This window comes from Beta vulgaris, chromosome 4 (genome assembly GCF_026745355.1).
Source record: "Beta vulgaris subsp. vulgaris cultivar EL10 chromosome 4, EL10.2, whole genome shotgun sequence".
NCBI classification, from domain to species: Eukaryota; Viridiplantae; Streptophyta; class Magnoliopsida; order Caryophyllales; family Amaranthaceae; genus Beta; species Beta vulgaris.
The window spans coordinates 6,250,724-6,264,616 of NC_079205.1; the positions used below are offsets into that span (position 1 = coordinate 6,250,724).

The 13,893-nt window shown below is 37.1% G+C and overlaps 1 long non-coding RNA gene across 1 annotated transcript; it reads right to left on the minus strand.

The window, feature by feature from the left end:
* Positions 1 to 4,427: 4,427 nt before the first annotated feature.
* LOC130590937 (uncharacterized) lies at positions 4,428 to 6,464 on the minus strand. Its single transcript, XR_008968836.1, has 3 exons — positions 6,203 to 6,464; positions 5,512 to 5,568; positions 4,428 to 4,734 (listed from the first exon to the last, which is right to left on the minus strand). It is a non-coding gene; the product is annotated as an uncharacterized LOC130590937 (long non-coding RNA).
* Between the last annotated feature and the right edge of the window lie 7,429 nt (positions 6,465 to 13,893).

Consider the following 13,893-nt stretch of genomic DNA (forward strand, 5'->3'; position numbering starts at 1 on the left):
CCAACACCGTTTTAAGGCGATTAGTCAATACTTTGGAAATGACTTTATTGATAGTGGAGCAAAGACTAATTGGTCTAAAATGATTCGCAGAAGAAGGATTTACAATTTTTGGGATTAGAGCAAGAAAAGTATGGTTAATTTCCTTCAGCAAGTGGCCAGAGTGGAAGAAGGCGCGCATAGCTCGAATAACAGAGTTACCAACTAACGTCCAGTATCTTTGAAAGAAGAAGGGAGGATAGCCATCAGGACCAGGCGATTTATCCGGAGCAAGATCAAAAACTGCTGACTTAATCTCCTCGGCTGAGACTTCAGCTACAAGCTCCAAATTATCATTGTCAGAAATAATTGGAGAAAGGAGCTGGAAATCCACCTCCTCATCAAAGCCACAATCTGGGTTAGAGACAAACGTTGCTCAAATTCATGAGAAATTGCTTTGGAAATCTCAGCTGGAGCAGAAATAACACGATCTAAAGCCGTTTTAAAACTTTGTATTTGGTTTCTACTTCTACGAATCGACGCATGAGTATGGTAATAACTAGTATTAGCATCCCCCAAATGAAGATAGTTTACCTTGCTCTTTTGTTTCCAATAGTCATGACTAAAAGAGAGCAATTTATCTCTTTTCTGTAAAAGACGGTCCTGGTGACATGATAAAACAGGACACAATGGCAAATCAAGAAGTTGAGATTGGATTTGATTAAGTTGGTCATCAACCCTTCGAAGTTGTCTAAAAACATTACCAAATTGAAATTTATTCCATGACTTAGCCTTTTCTTTCAATAATTTGCATTTCTTTGTTAGAATAAACATATGAGAGCCGTGAAAATGCGTACACCAGGTTTTTTAACTAGCGTATCAAAATCCTTTCGCTGACACCACATTTTTTCAAAACGAAACGGGGGTGCTTTGAAGACCTGATGATTAGTGAGATCTAATGAGATTTGGCAATGATCTGATGAAGTAAAAGGATGGTGAACAAGTTTAGCTTGCGGGAACCAACTAAGCCATAGCGGACTCGCAATACCCCGATCTAATCGTTCTAAAATATTATTAGGACCCGCACGTTTCTTGCGCCAAGTAAAACGCGAGCCATGAAATGGGAGATCAATGCAGGGAAGCGATGCTAACAAAAAATTTATATTAGAGGCCCGACTTATAGAGAAAGGAGCCCCCCTAATTTATCTTATTCACAACCAATATCATTAAAATCGCCTAACACAACAAAAGGGGAATCTAAGGAATTGGCATATTGGATAATTTCCTCCCAGAACTCGATCTTATGGCCATTCTGCGGTGGTGCATAAACAAAAATAATAACAAAACTTAAATTCTCGTTAAGCATAGTCACTGAACAAGCTATAAATCGGGCGCCTTTGGTTAGAACAACAAGATTAAATGGAGATTGAATATTCTCTTTCCAAAACAACCATAGGCCACCAGCTAAACCTAATGTAGGAACATAGTCAAAAAAGGAGAAACCACATTGATTGGCAGTTAACTGAGAAGGAGGAGCCTTAGACTTAACTTCACAAACCATATAAATACTAATCCGGTTATTAACACAAAAGTCCTTAATATCCGAACATGCATTCTTCTTCAAAGCACCTCTAATATTCCAAAAACCCACAATCATAATCTAGAAAAAATAATTATTACAACCCAGAGCTTGAAATGATAACTACCGGAAACTGGCTACAGCAAGACATACTTTGAAAAATTAAAGAAACCTGCCAGAAAATAAAACTGCTACTTATACCCAGCACCCGAAGAGTCTTAGCCTCATGTCCAAAAACAAAAGTTGAAATTTCAAGCCAAATCCAATACAATTGAAACTCATCAGACATAAGCATAACAAAAGGATGAACATTCATTGATAATAACCAAAAGATGCTAAGAGAGAAACTGGGGAAGGGGGGAGAGCAAGCACATGAGAAGCTAATCCTCCTGCGCCACACACGGTGAAAAGGAAGGAAAAACCTAGCTTCCCATAGCATTACAAAAACTTTCCTATTAACAATACAAAATAACAAAGAAGCTTCTAATGCATAATTATTCCAAAGACCCCAGCTACACAACCTTCCCATCAACCTAAAAGAAACTTCCATCAAAAAGCATCTTCAAAAAGTAACCAAAAACCATTCCCTAGATTATTTCTAACCATAAAAAACTTACGGCTTGGACCTCTTCAGATCTGAAGAAGCTGAATCGTCCTCATTGTTACCCTTTCTTCGCTTGGCAGCACTAGATAGAGAAGAGGGAGCCTTAGAAATCTCCTGCTCAACACCCATGGCATGAATGTGCTTAACAATGGAGCTCTCTGAATCAACAGATTGAAACGAGGATTCGAGCATTGGCTGAACATCACTTACAGTTCTTTCATCATCAGCAAGAATCAAAGTATCATTCTCAACACCAGAACCATACACAGATATCCCACCAAAATTCTGATCAGACAACATTTCCAAGGGGCCAAAAGAATTACCTTGACAGTAGTTATCCGGATAGATTACCTGAAGAGGGACAGGAGAGAGCTCAACCTCAGCAGCCAGGGGGGAGCAAAAGAAGACCTGCTCCCTCACCATTTCACAGTGAGAGAGATCAAGCATAGCAGCCTGAAAGCAAGTAGAAGAGGGCAACTGGAGGGGGCAGCATTGCTAGCAGAATCATCATCAGTCACTCACGCATTCACAACCAGGGGGAACAACACACATTATTGCCTTACCTTTACCTTGCCCATACTGAGGGACAATAGCTGGCTTAGGGATAAACTGGGAAGGCTCACGAAGGACAATACCATGTTCTTTACGTTTACCCACAACAGACGCAGACTTAGAAAGATGCACAGCAGATTTAGGAAAAGCATTCTTATTTCCAGCATTTCTAAAAACTGACTTAGGCTTCGCTTGTACCACATTGGCTTCCACAGCCCTGGTAGCAAGCTGTTCATGCCTAGTAGCCAGCGAAAGAAGCTCAGCCAAGTGCTTTTGTTTAGGGCTTTTTAAAAGAGAGACAGTGACCTCCTTCTTAGGAGCATGCAATAAAGGACATGTATCAATAGTATGGTCCTCACAACCATAAAAGGAACAACCAGAACTGAAATCCTCATACCAAATGACATAACCACACACACGACCACCAGCATGAACCAACTCAGCATACTCAAGAAGAGGGGCAGAAATATCAACCCGAATACAAGCACGGGCAAAACGAATTTTATTTCTTGATAGAGAATTAGAATCCAGCTTAATAAGCACCCCCACATTATTAGCAGCAAACAAATTAGCAAGAGATTCAAAATTCAGCAACTCAGTAGGAAAGCGAGGAATGCGAACCCAAAGATCCACCCATTTAATTTCCTCAAGAAAAGGGTCAAAATTAGGTCTCCAAGCTTGCAAAACAAACAAGTCCCCTTGGACATGCCAAGGTCTCTCGACCACACAAGATACAAATCATTAGGATTAGCAAATTTTAATAAAATCCAGTGATTACCCATATCAAGAAACTCAATATCCCCTTTCACAAATTTCCATTCTGCCTTAGTTCTAGAAATTATGGTACGCACATCAAGGGGCTCACCTAACATCTTACCAATCAAACAGGACTTAGAAAGTTCCTGAATATCTCGCTGCACCTGAGAAAGCTCATCCACAATGACCGCTTCAGGGAAGGAAGCATCAGAGGGAGGATCCTGATCACCAAACCCATCAGAGATGGGAATTTGCATCCCACCACTACACGCACCCATCACAGGGGCTAACCCAGGCTCAGGAGGAAAGACCTCCTTCACAGGGGCAGCATCAGAACCAATAACAGCTTCCTTGAAATTCATTAGACAACTTAAAAGAGAGGAGCAGTTAATAATCAAATAGAGAGAAAAAAGAGAGAGACTAAAAGTTACGAACTCAAGAAAGGAGAAGATGAGAAGTGTGGGAAAAGCACTTACCCAGCAAACCTTTTTATAGGGTCGAAATCGCACACAAACAATAGAAATGCCAATCTTGAAAACCTTTGACAAATTGTCACTTATCATCGCCATTAATGCTAAAGTATCATTCTGCAAATTTCGTCTGAGTAAATGAAGAACTGCACGCCAAAATATTGTAAGAGGAAAAAACAAAAGCCCTCCAGAATTGAATGACCACACAACAAACGAAAAGAAACTTTCCCTCAGCACACAAACTCTCTGACTCACATTAAATGCACAAACCCTCAAGAGCCAATAGAAAACCCCCCTTCTCGGAGGAAACCCTAGTTCAAGCTTAAAGGACACCAAATAGTGGCACCCAGGCTGTAAATCATCATCAAACGCTACTAATAGTAGCTTAAAGGGAGAACTAACCCTATCAGAGTAGGGTGAAAGCCAATAATGATAGCTAATAATCACCCCTATTATCGCCATAAACAAGGCAAAAATAGAGATAAACTGTAACACCCCCAAAATCCATACACGTCTAATGCTACGTCGCATCGACTTTGGGAGTGTTACCGCCGCGATGGAACGCAAGGCATAATTAGAAATACGGTAACTCAAATTCATTGTCTCAAAACCAAACTGCAGCGGAATAGAAAATGTAATTACAACTCGGGAATCACAGATGACCCCTCTTTACTTCAAACTCAAACCATGTAACAATGTTCTATAAAATTCATTAATGATCAAACCAAAAGTTAACTTCAAACTACAGTCTAGCCCCCATATGCTTGATGTCATGCAGCAGCACCAGCTCACCTAGTCTGCTCCCCATTGAAGTATCAATAGTTCATCACAGGACAACAAACACATAATAACACACAGGTCAGCTATGCTGAGTACGTAATGAACCATTGAAACTATATGAACATAAATGATGCATACATTACAACTGTTATATGAACCTACGTTATCTCACATCCTTTAATCTTTCATTATTTGGCATCGAACGGGCACCGTCATCTTACTAGAATCATACGGGCTACTGAATCCTTAATAGACAACTTGGTCTATTAGATGAAATGCAAATACGGTTTTGTTCCGTCTCACACCCATCACCTTAGTATGCATACCCCCAAGATCGAACGGAACCTTCCGCCTACTTGAGTTATCAAAATATAAGGACACTACTGTCGTCACAGTAGGCCTGCGTAGGAGTGTAGGACAAGTCCTACACTCCCCCCATTGTTCTATACTTGTAGGGAGTCCAACTACAAGTATCGCCATAATCTTCTTTTATTACCAATCATTCTTTTATAACTTTAAGGAGTCATTTATACTCTCTTAATTACCAAACTCAATCTTATCCCTAGTAACACTCTTGTTACTCTATAGATCAGATTAATAATGCTGATGTTACACTACGATAGAACTTCGCATTTCAATGCAACATATTTCAATGCATCATATTGATTTCACGTTATAACGTCTAACCAAACAATCACAATCAAATGTTCCCTATCATGGTACTAGGTTCCAATAACATGAATGAACCTAAACATGATACTAAGCTTTGAAAGTAAACTGGTACGCGTACGTACCTTGTAGCGGAGAATTTTCGCTGACTTAATAGAACGAGCCGCTTATGAAATTGGGACCTAAATCGTTAAAACAAAGCTTTAGTGTTACGTCCTTGATAACACTAACAACTACTACGTACTAAGACCATAACGATCTATCGATTCGAATTACGCAATAGTTAAAACCTATTCTAGAACTTTCGTTATAATTCTAATCAGTGAATTTAACGTCTTTTAGAAGTCAGAATTAGTGAATAACTAAGTTATTTAGTAACATTAGTCCACTATTTTACCAATCCAAAATGTCATAAGTCCAGCCTGTCTTATGTCCAAAAGTCAAGTCATATGTCCAAGGTAAGTCATATGTCCAAAGTAAGTCATATGTCCAAAGTAAGTCATATGTCCAAAGTAAGTCATATGTCCAAAGTAAGTTCCATGTCCAAAGGTAAGTTCCATGAAACAGGTTACTCATGAAACGATAATAATGTAACTAATAATAAGGCACACTTTTCCTACTTCCAACTTATTCCAATTACAAACCTAACCAGAATTTATACTTAAAACAGAACAATAACTTAATTAGTTAACAATCTAATAAATTACTAAACACTCTAATTATTAATTATAATTTACAAACCTTTCTTAACTATGAAAACAGTGAATATAAGAATAATGAATAAACTGACATACTAAGTTAAGTACAAAATTATACCACTGACTTTCGCCGGCACAAAATTCCGGCGACGGAACTCCGGTGGCCTTCGCTGTCACGCACACGCGCGCTACTACTTCGCACGACACACCCGTGCGGTCTCTGTCGCCCAAACTCACACACGCGACCCCGGTTCCTCGCGCGCAGCCCTCGAACACCGCGACCCCCCGTCGCAGCACTCGAACCACACACACACGCCGCACGAACCCGCGGACGAAGGCTTCGCCTGAAATCGCACAAGCCTCGAGCCAACCACGCGCAGCACCAACCCTCGCGCGCTCGAACCACCTCGTCGCTCGCACCAAACTCCCGGACAGAACTCTCGACAACTCGCGCACACTCGACCCCTTCGACGAAATCGCGCAACCCTTCAACCCACGACGCCTGCGCACCGCTCGAACCACACAAAACCTTCGTCGGAATGTTTCGCACGAGGCCAACGAAGAAAGGCAATGAGAGAAACCCGAGAGAGAGAAGATCTGAGAGAGAGAAGAAGAAAATTCGAAAGAGAGAGAAGAAGGGGTATGAAAATTCGGCTGAGGAGGGAGAGTGGAAGGGAAAGTCGGCTGTGAGAGGGAGAAGGAGAAGGTTTAGGGTTTTCTGAAATTCCCTTCCTTTTCCTTTTATACTCCCTTCAAAAGATAGTCATCCTAGGTCAAGTGAAGATTAGGTTATTCTTTTAAACTCCGAAAATTCCTAACAAATTCATATTACTAATAATTTATTCCTATTAACTTGTAAATAAATTAAAATACCTTTTTATTAATTCTTTTATATTTTCTTAATTAGTATTAAAAATACGGAGTATTACATAAACCAACACGAAAAGATAATTAATCTTAGGGAAAAACTGCAGAAGACAATTGATTTGGGATTTCTGTATGAATAACAGAGATTACCATGAAGATATGGCAACTGAATCAATTTGGGCGAAAATTCTAGGGTTTCTCGAGGGGACTTTGGGGGGTTTTCCTTTTCTCTCTTTCTCTTTCTCTTTCTAGCTTTCTCTCTCATCTTTTTTTTTTACGTAATTATTCCCACCTCCCGTCACTATATACCCATTACCTACTACCTTACTTCTTGAAAAAGAGATTTTTTTTCCTGATATAATTTGTTTTGCATTTTGATTACTTCCATTTGTTAATAGGGATACTTCGTCTACTTTAGATTTTTTTAATTTCGATTTGTTCTGGGCATCAGATTTTGCACAAATATCATCAAAAAGTGTTCTACTTTTCACAAATTTCTCATCAGAAAACCTTAAACGCAAAGTCTTATAAAAGACCGTCTCACGTTAACACTAACGTGAGACAAGTCTATTTTTCCTCCAATTCTCAGCCTCGACCTTTAATTATGATTTTATGGTTGATAGTTGTGATTCTCGCTATTAGTTATTGTATTCTGATAAATAGTTATGATATTTGGGTATTTAGTTACTATTGATATTTAAACAGAAAACACACAAAACTCAAATTATCTCTCTGCAATTTCCCCACCTTGAATCTCTCCAATGGAGAAAATGTTGAAGAAATTTCAACACTTCTCAAAAGGACAAATAGGAAATTTTAATGGGTTCTTCAAACATCACTAAGAAGCTAAACCCATATATTATTCAATTTGTTCATCATCATAATAAGTTTTCTGACGATCTAACTAAACTTCTGAGTTTCTTCAATTGTTCACGTTCTCAACCACGGATTCATCAAAATTTGTCTTCTTTCTCAATTTTGGTTGTTCTTCTTTGTAATTCTTGTGAATGGGGTCATTGAACGTATGTTCGAATCCCACGACCTCCTCCCTTCATGGTTTTTTTGATTATGTGGCTGGTTGTGTGAGGGAATATAATAGATGTGAATCTAAATCTTTAGTTTTTGATATAGTGATCAATGTTTGTAAGAAAAAGGGTTTTTTGATTGAAGCTGCTAATGTGTTTTTGGTGTTAAAGATGATGATTTTTGCCCTAGTTTGGTTTGTTGCAATTCTTTGTTGTCTGACTTATTGAAGAAGAGCATGATGGGTTTGTTTTGGAGGGTTTATGATAGAATTAGTGCATTAGTTTTTTTGAGAAAGACATAATTATTTATGCGTGATATTGAAGTTATGGCCAATATAAAATGTATTATAATTTGATTTTTATGATATAACTAATATACTTTAGCGCTTAACTAATATATTTCAGCGTTTAACTAATATACTCCAGCGATTAACTAATATACTCCAGCGCTTAACTAATATTCTTTAGTGCTTAACTAATTCATCCAGAAGCAATTTAAGGCTAGCATCACTAATAGGTGCAAGCGTTTAAATAATTCTACCGCTGATTCGATACACGTGCGTGATGTCAGCATGACATCAGCGGTCTCACGTTAACACTAACGTGAGACCGTCTCCAAAAAGGGACTCAACCTTAAAACAGAAACCCCAATTGAAGTAAGTGAAAATCCATCTTGAAATTGGAAAACTTCCATCAACATGGAAAAAGAAAATTTCAGAAACTTACCTCAAAATATACCAAAGAATGAAAGCAAAAAAAAAAATTGAATAACCAAGCTCCAGATAAAAACCTAGTTCGAATTTCCAGAAAAGCATGTTATTTAGCATAAATTCCTTAAGAAAAATACAATTAGAAAGAAGGAAAAAAATCTGGCTTTTTGGGGTTTAAACTTATGAAAAAACATAGGACTTTTCCATACTTCTAAACAAGTTAGAAAATTTTCTCCATCTTAATAAGCAAAGACAAAGGTGAAAGTTAGTAACTTAAATTAAGGGCATAATACAAAATCTGGATCTTTTGAAATAAGGGATTGTCCTCTGCACCTAAGGATTCGAGATTCATGGCTTCACTTCTTATAACAATTCGAAGAATCCGAAATCTCGTGTGCACGTTATGAGAAAATTAATGTGAGAGAGAGAAAGGAAGAGAGAGAAAGGAAGAGAGAGAGAATTTGGTTCAAAGAGGGAGAGGGGTGGTAGACTGGTAGCTAGGAAGAAAAAATGACGGCTGGTGGATTGATGGGTGGGGATGGTGGTGGATCTGGTTTTGACGGTGGAGGAGTGACAAAGACATAATAAATTTTTTGGAAATAGAAATGAAAATTTATGTGGAAAAGTATTTTTTTTATTATTATTCAATGAAAATTTCTACATCATAGCCTCCTACTTTGGGTATTTTTACTTGGTGACAGGCCAAAACATTTTTTATAGCAAGTGACGTCCTACTTTGTCTAATTATACTTAGTGGCCTTATCTATATCAATACTAGCTTGTTGTGCACGTGATGCGTGCGATGACATTTTTAGGCCTAATTATTATTAAGTAGTAAACAAAAAGAAAATGCAAGTTAGTATTTTAAGTTCACCTCCATTTTGTGAATAAGATTCTTTGAAATACAATCAAATAGTACTCCTTCTACATTCTGTTTTTTCTTTTGCAGTCATTAACTCTTTGCATTTAAGTAGCATCTCCCTTAGTTAAACTTATCTCTATTGAACAAAAAAAAATTGAGTCCATATTATCTGTTACATTGAATTTCCAATGCAACAATATTATAATTTGGCTAATTTATACTTTGATCTACACTTGTATTTGAAACCCATATTATAATTTGGCTAATTTATACTTTGATCCACACTTGTATTTGAAACCCAAAATTTTGAGTGACGTGTGTAGCCTGTAGGCACATCCTTCTAGAATTTTAACAAAAATATTCACTACCTTTTCCACTACTTGGCAACATCAGTATAATTCACACTTTTGCTATTCATTTCTCTCTCCTCTCACTACAAATCTACAAACCATATTTTCAAGGAACCTAGTTCATCAAACTATACACTATACAATAAGAAAATCAGCCTTTTCAAGTATTAAGCAAAGCAGTAGATCTAATTCATCAAAAATCCATCAGCCGTATCAACCACTTTTGAAGGAAGCAAACCAACTTCAGTTTTTTCTTGGGTCGATTTTCTAACAAAGAAAAGTAATTTCTTAAATCAACTTCAGTTTTTTCTTGGGTCGTTATCTATCATCCCAAAATTTAATCCGAAAAGTATGAATCAATTTCAGTTTTTTTTCCCTTGCCTAACATCTAAATTATGATTTCACAAACTTATATTTAAAATTTTCATCAGTCTCATATTTAAAATTATATTTGAGATAAAATTTAAATTTTCATACAAATTTGATATTGAATTTTTTTAAAAAAACAAAATTTTCTTTTATCTTGTTTTCTGATTTAACATGAAAATGAATTAAATTTAAATTGTATAAAAGCCCTTTTTTTCCATTTCAAAATTTTACAGTTGTCTTGGTGCTTAATTTCACTATTTGTTTTCGCAAAATAATGTAATTTTTTTTCTGAAAATGGTTTTAGCAAATTAATTTAATTTTTTCTGAAAATTGATTTTTGCAAAAACCGTTCGCGAAAACTTTGATTTTGTTTTTTTTTCAAAATTTATTTGTGAAAATGGTTTTTTTGCAAAAGTTATAGCAGAATTTTAATATTGGAATTTTTTTAAAAAAAAAACTAAATTTGTTACTTTTATTTGTTCCTCATTTCATGTGAAAATAAAGGGTTAAATTTAAGTCCTTTTTAACTAATTGCTATCATCTCCCTTTTTTCTGTTAGTCGCTACATAACAATTGCTATTGTTTTTTCAACTAATTTGAAATAACTTGGAAGATTAAAAGAATTATGTACCTTTTTGGAAGTTTGCAATTCGCCGTGGACAAATGTGTGATATCCTCGTCAAAATTTTATGTTTTTTTACAGATTTTTATGCATAGCGTGTATAGGTAAAGAATAATTTGTAAGTGAAATTTGTGAGTTCTTGAGAACAATCATTTGTAAGTGAATTTTGTGAATTTTTTTTATGTATTTACCCCTACTATATTAGTTTTGGTTTGTAAGTTAATTTTTAGTTTTTTGCAAAGTTTAGTGATTTGCGGGATTTCTTGAACGTGATTTAAAAAGGGATTTGTAAAGTTTCCTAACATAAGTGATTTGGGAGTGATGTTGAAATTTAATTTCCGGTAGCTTTGTTTGAATCCCCATTTTGGTATTGATATTATTTTTGTAATTTAGTAAGGGAAAGGGGGCAAAAATAGTCAGTTCAAAAGAGGACACCATAGGTCCCCCCCCTTCCCTTATGTAATATAGATATTAAAAGATGTGCATAAACAAGAAACTGTGTCACGTGGCGCTCTCCCTAGGAATTTTTAGTTCACGTAATCCATATACAATAAAAAAATTAAAAGGCGTGCCTAAATAAGAAACTGTGCCATGTGGCACTCTCCCTAGGGAGTTTTAGTTCATGTAATCCATATAAAATAAAAAAATTTAGAAATTGAATAATATAGGGTTTGATCTTGGGACTTCAAGTACATATACTAAAGTCTTAACCACTAGACAAAGTCGTATTTAGTGTTATTATCATAAAGTATTATATTTATAAATGAAATTTTTTCTTACCGGTATAGCTCGGGACTTATAACTAGTTTCACGTAAAGCCTAATTAACCCATCATTTAGATTAAATTTATTAACCTACCCCGACCCTTAGTTAATTATCCTAATTCAAAACCCCCATCCCTTTCCCCTTAAAAAAAATTAAGCAAATTAAATAAACAATGTAAGCATAAAATGTCGAGTTTGAAGGAACCCCTCAGTTTTGACTAACAACCTAGCATGAATACTATGGATACAATTCAGCGGTTTTCATTTGGTGCTTGTCAACCCCAAGGAGAGGATTTTGGGCATGGGAGCTTGCTGGATTGAAGGAAGCAGGTGCCGCATGTCCATCAGTTGTAGGTTAGTGTGCTCCAAGGACGATCGTATCCTTACCTGATAGTACCAGACCCATACTCTACCCTTACCCATATGATCCAAAAAATTAAGACCCGTACCCTAATTTTAGGATAAGGTATGGGTGAGTCTGGGTAGGATCGTGGACCCATTGCGATCCCTAGAAGCAAGGGGGTAAGGCTCCTAGCAGGCAAGTGCAAAATGCTAATATAGGAAGACTAGTGAAGAAAGCGGATTGAAGGGCAAAGGTGCTAGAATTCAAGTAAAGGTAGGTGAAGTTCACCTGAACCAGGAAGTTGATAAGGATAGTGAAGGGTCTAGATTCAATGTTTTGATGCAAGAGGATAACATGGTGGTGGAGCTTGACGAAAACAGCCAAGTGGTAGCGGGTCCACGAGGAAGTTGCGGAGGAGTTGAATAATACAACGGTTCATAGCATGGATTTAGGGGATAATAATCTTATAAACTTGGAATATAATATGCACATGGAACAATTGCTACAATTTAGGGCAGTGTGCTGGATAAAATTCCTAAATCCCACATAGGAAAGGACTGTGTAGAAGGCAACAGGAAGATTATCTTCGAGAGAAATTTTAAGGAAGTAGCCTGTTAAGGAAGCTGAAGATTCTATCCTAGATACGAGTATTGAATCGAAAGGAAAGCCCATTAACCGAGTTCCTCTTGGGCAAAATAACAAGATCCCTTTTGTTCGGTCTTCTAAGTTCAAAGTAGATAATTCCAGGAAGTTACAGCAGCCTACTGGTGGTAAATAAAATATTTCTCGCTTGATTTATAACGAGAATAAGGGTGTGAAAAGTGTTGAGGACTTAGTTCCAAAAGTAAACCCTAGTGCTTCCTTAGTGATTAACAATGAATTCCACCTGAATTCCAATCACGCTAGTATCAAATATCCCGCCCTCGATGGAGATTTATGTGGAGGAAACGTCGGAGGGATCATACCTAGTGGAAGTTCACTCAACGGCCAATCGAGCAAGGATGGAAATTTCTTAATTCATTCATCCCTCCAAAGAACGAATGTCCGTTCCTGATAATGGAATTCGGACTGCCTTACATTACGGACGGCCCGATGAGAGCGTTGCGGGAGGTGTTCCAATTAATCATGCCTAACTCCTCGTTGAGTATGTTTGAAAGTTTTCCCTTTTTTTGATGAATTTAATATGTTGATTAAAATCTTAGTTTGGAATGTTCAAGGTGTGGGCAACAATGTGATACTCCGTATTTTTGGAGTTATTCGTTATAAATATGAAAATATAAAGAATGTAGTCGAAAAGTATTTTAGTATTATTTACAAAAAAAAAAATACAGTTTGGGTAACCTCGCAATTATAACTGAATTATGCAACCTAATTATATTATAGTTCAGTTTATTTTAATTAGAAAATAAATAAAATAAATAAATCCTATTAGACTTAAAAAAAGCCACCCTATAAATAGGAAAAAGAAAGAAAAAAATCAGGAAAACCCTAATTTCTCTCTCTATCTTTCAACCGTTTCTTCCTCCCCTCTTAAATTTTCTCTTTCCTCTCTCCTTCTCCCTCGTCGTTTTCTTTTCCCCTGAATCTCGTCCCCTTTGACGAGGTTGGTTTGGGTGCGTGTGGTGTTCGAGCGTTTGAGGGTCTTCTGCGAAAGTGTTATGCAAACGTGCGTGGGTGCATTTGAGGGTATTGTGCGAGTGTCGAGGATATCAAGGTTGTGCGTGTTGTGTGTGTGTGTGGTGTTTGAGCAGTCGAGGCTGTGCATGTTGTGTGTGTGTGGTGTTCGAGCAGTCGGGCTATGCGAGGGTGTTGTGCGAGCAATTCGTGCGACGAGAGTTGTGGGTGCGAAGTCGCGCCTGTGAAACCGAGGGTTGTGCGACGAGATTGTTTGTGCGAA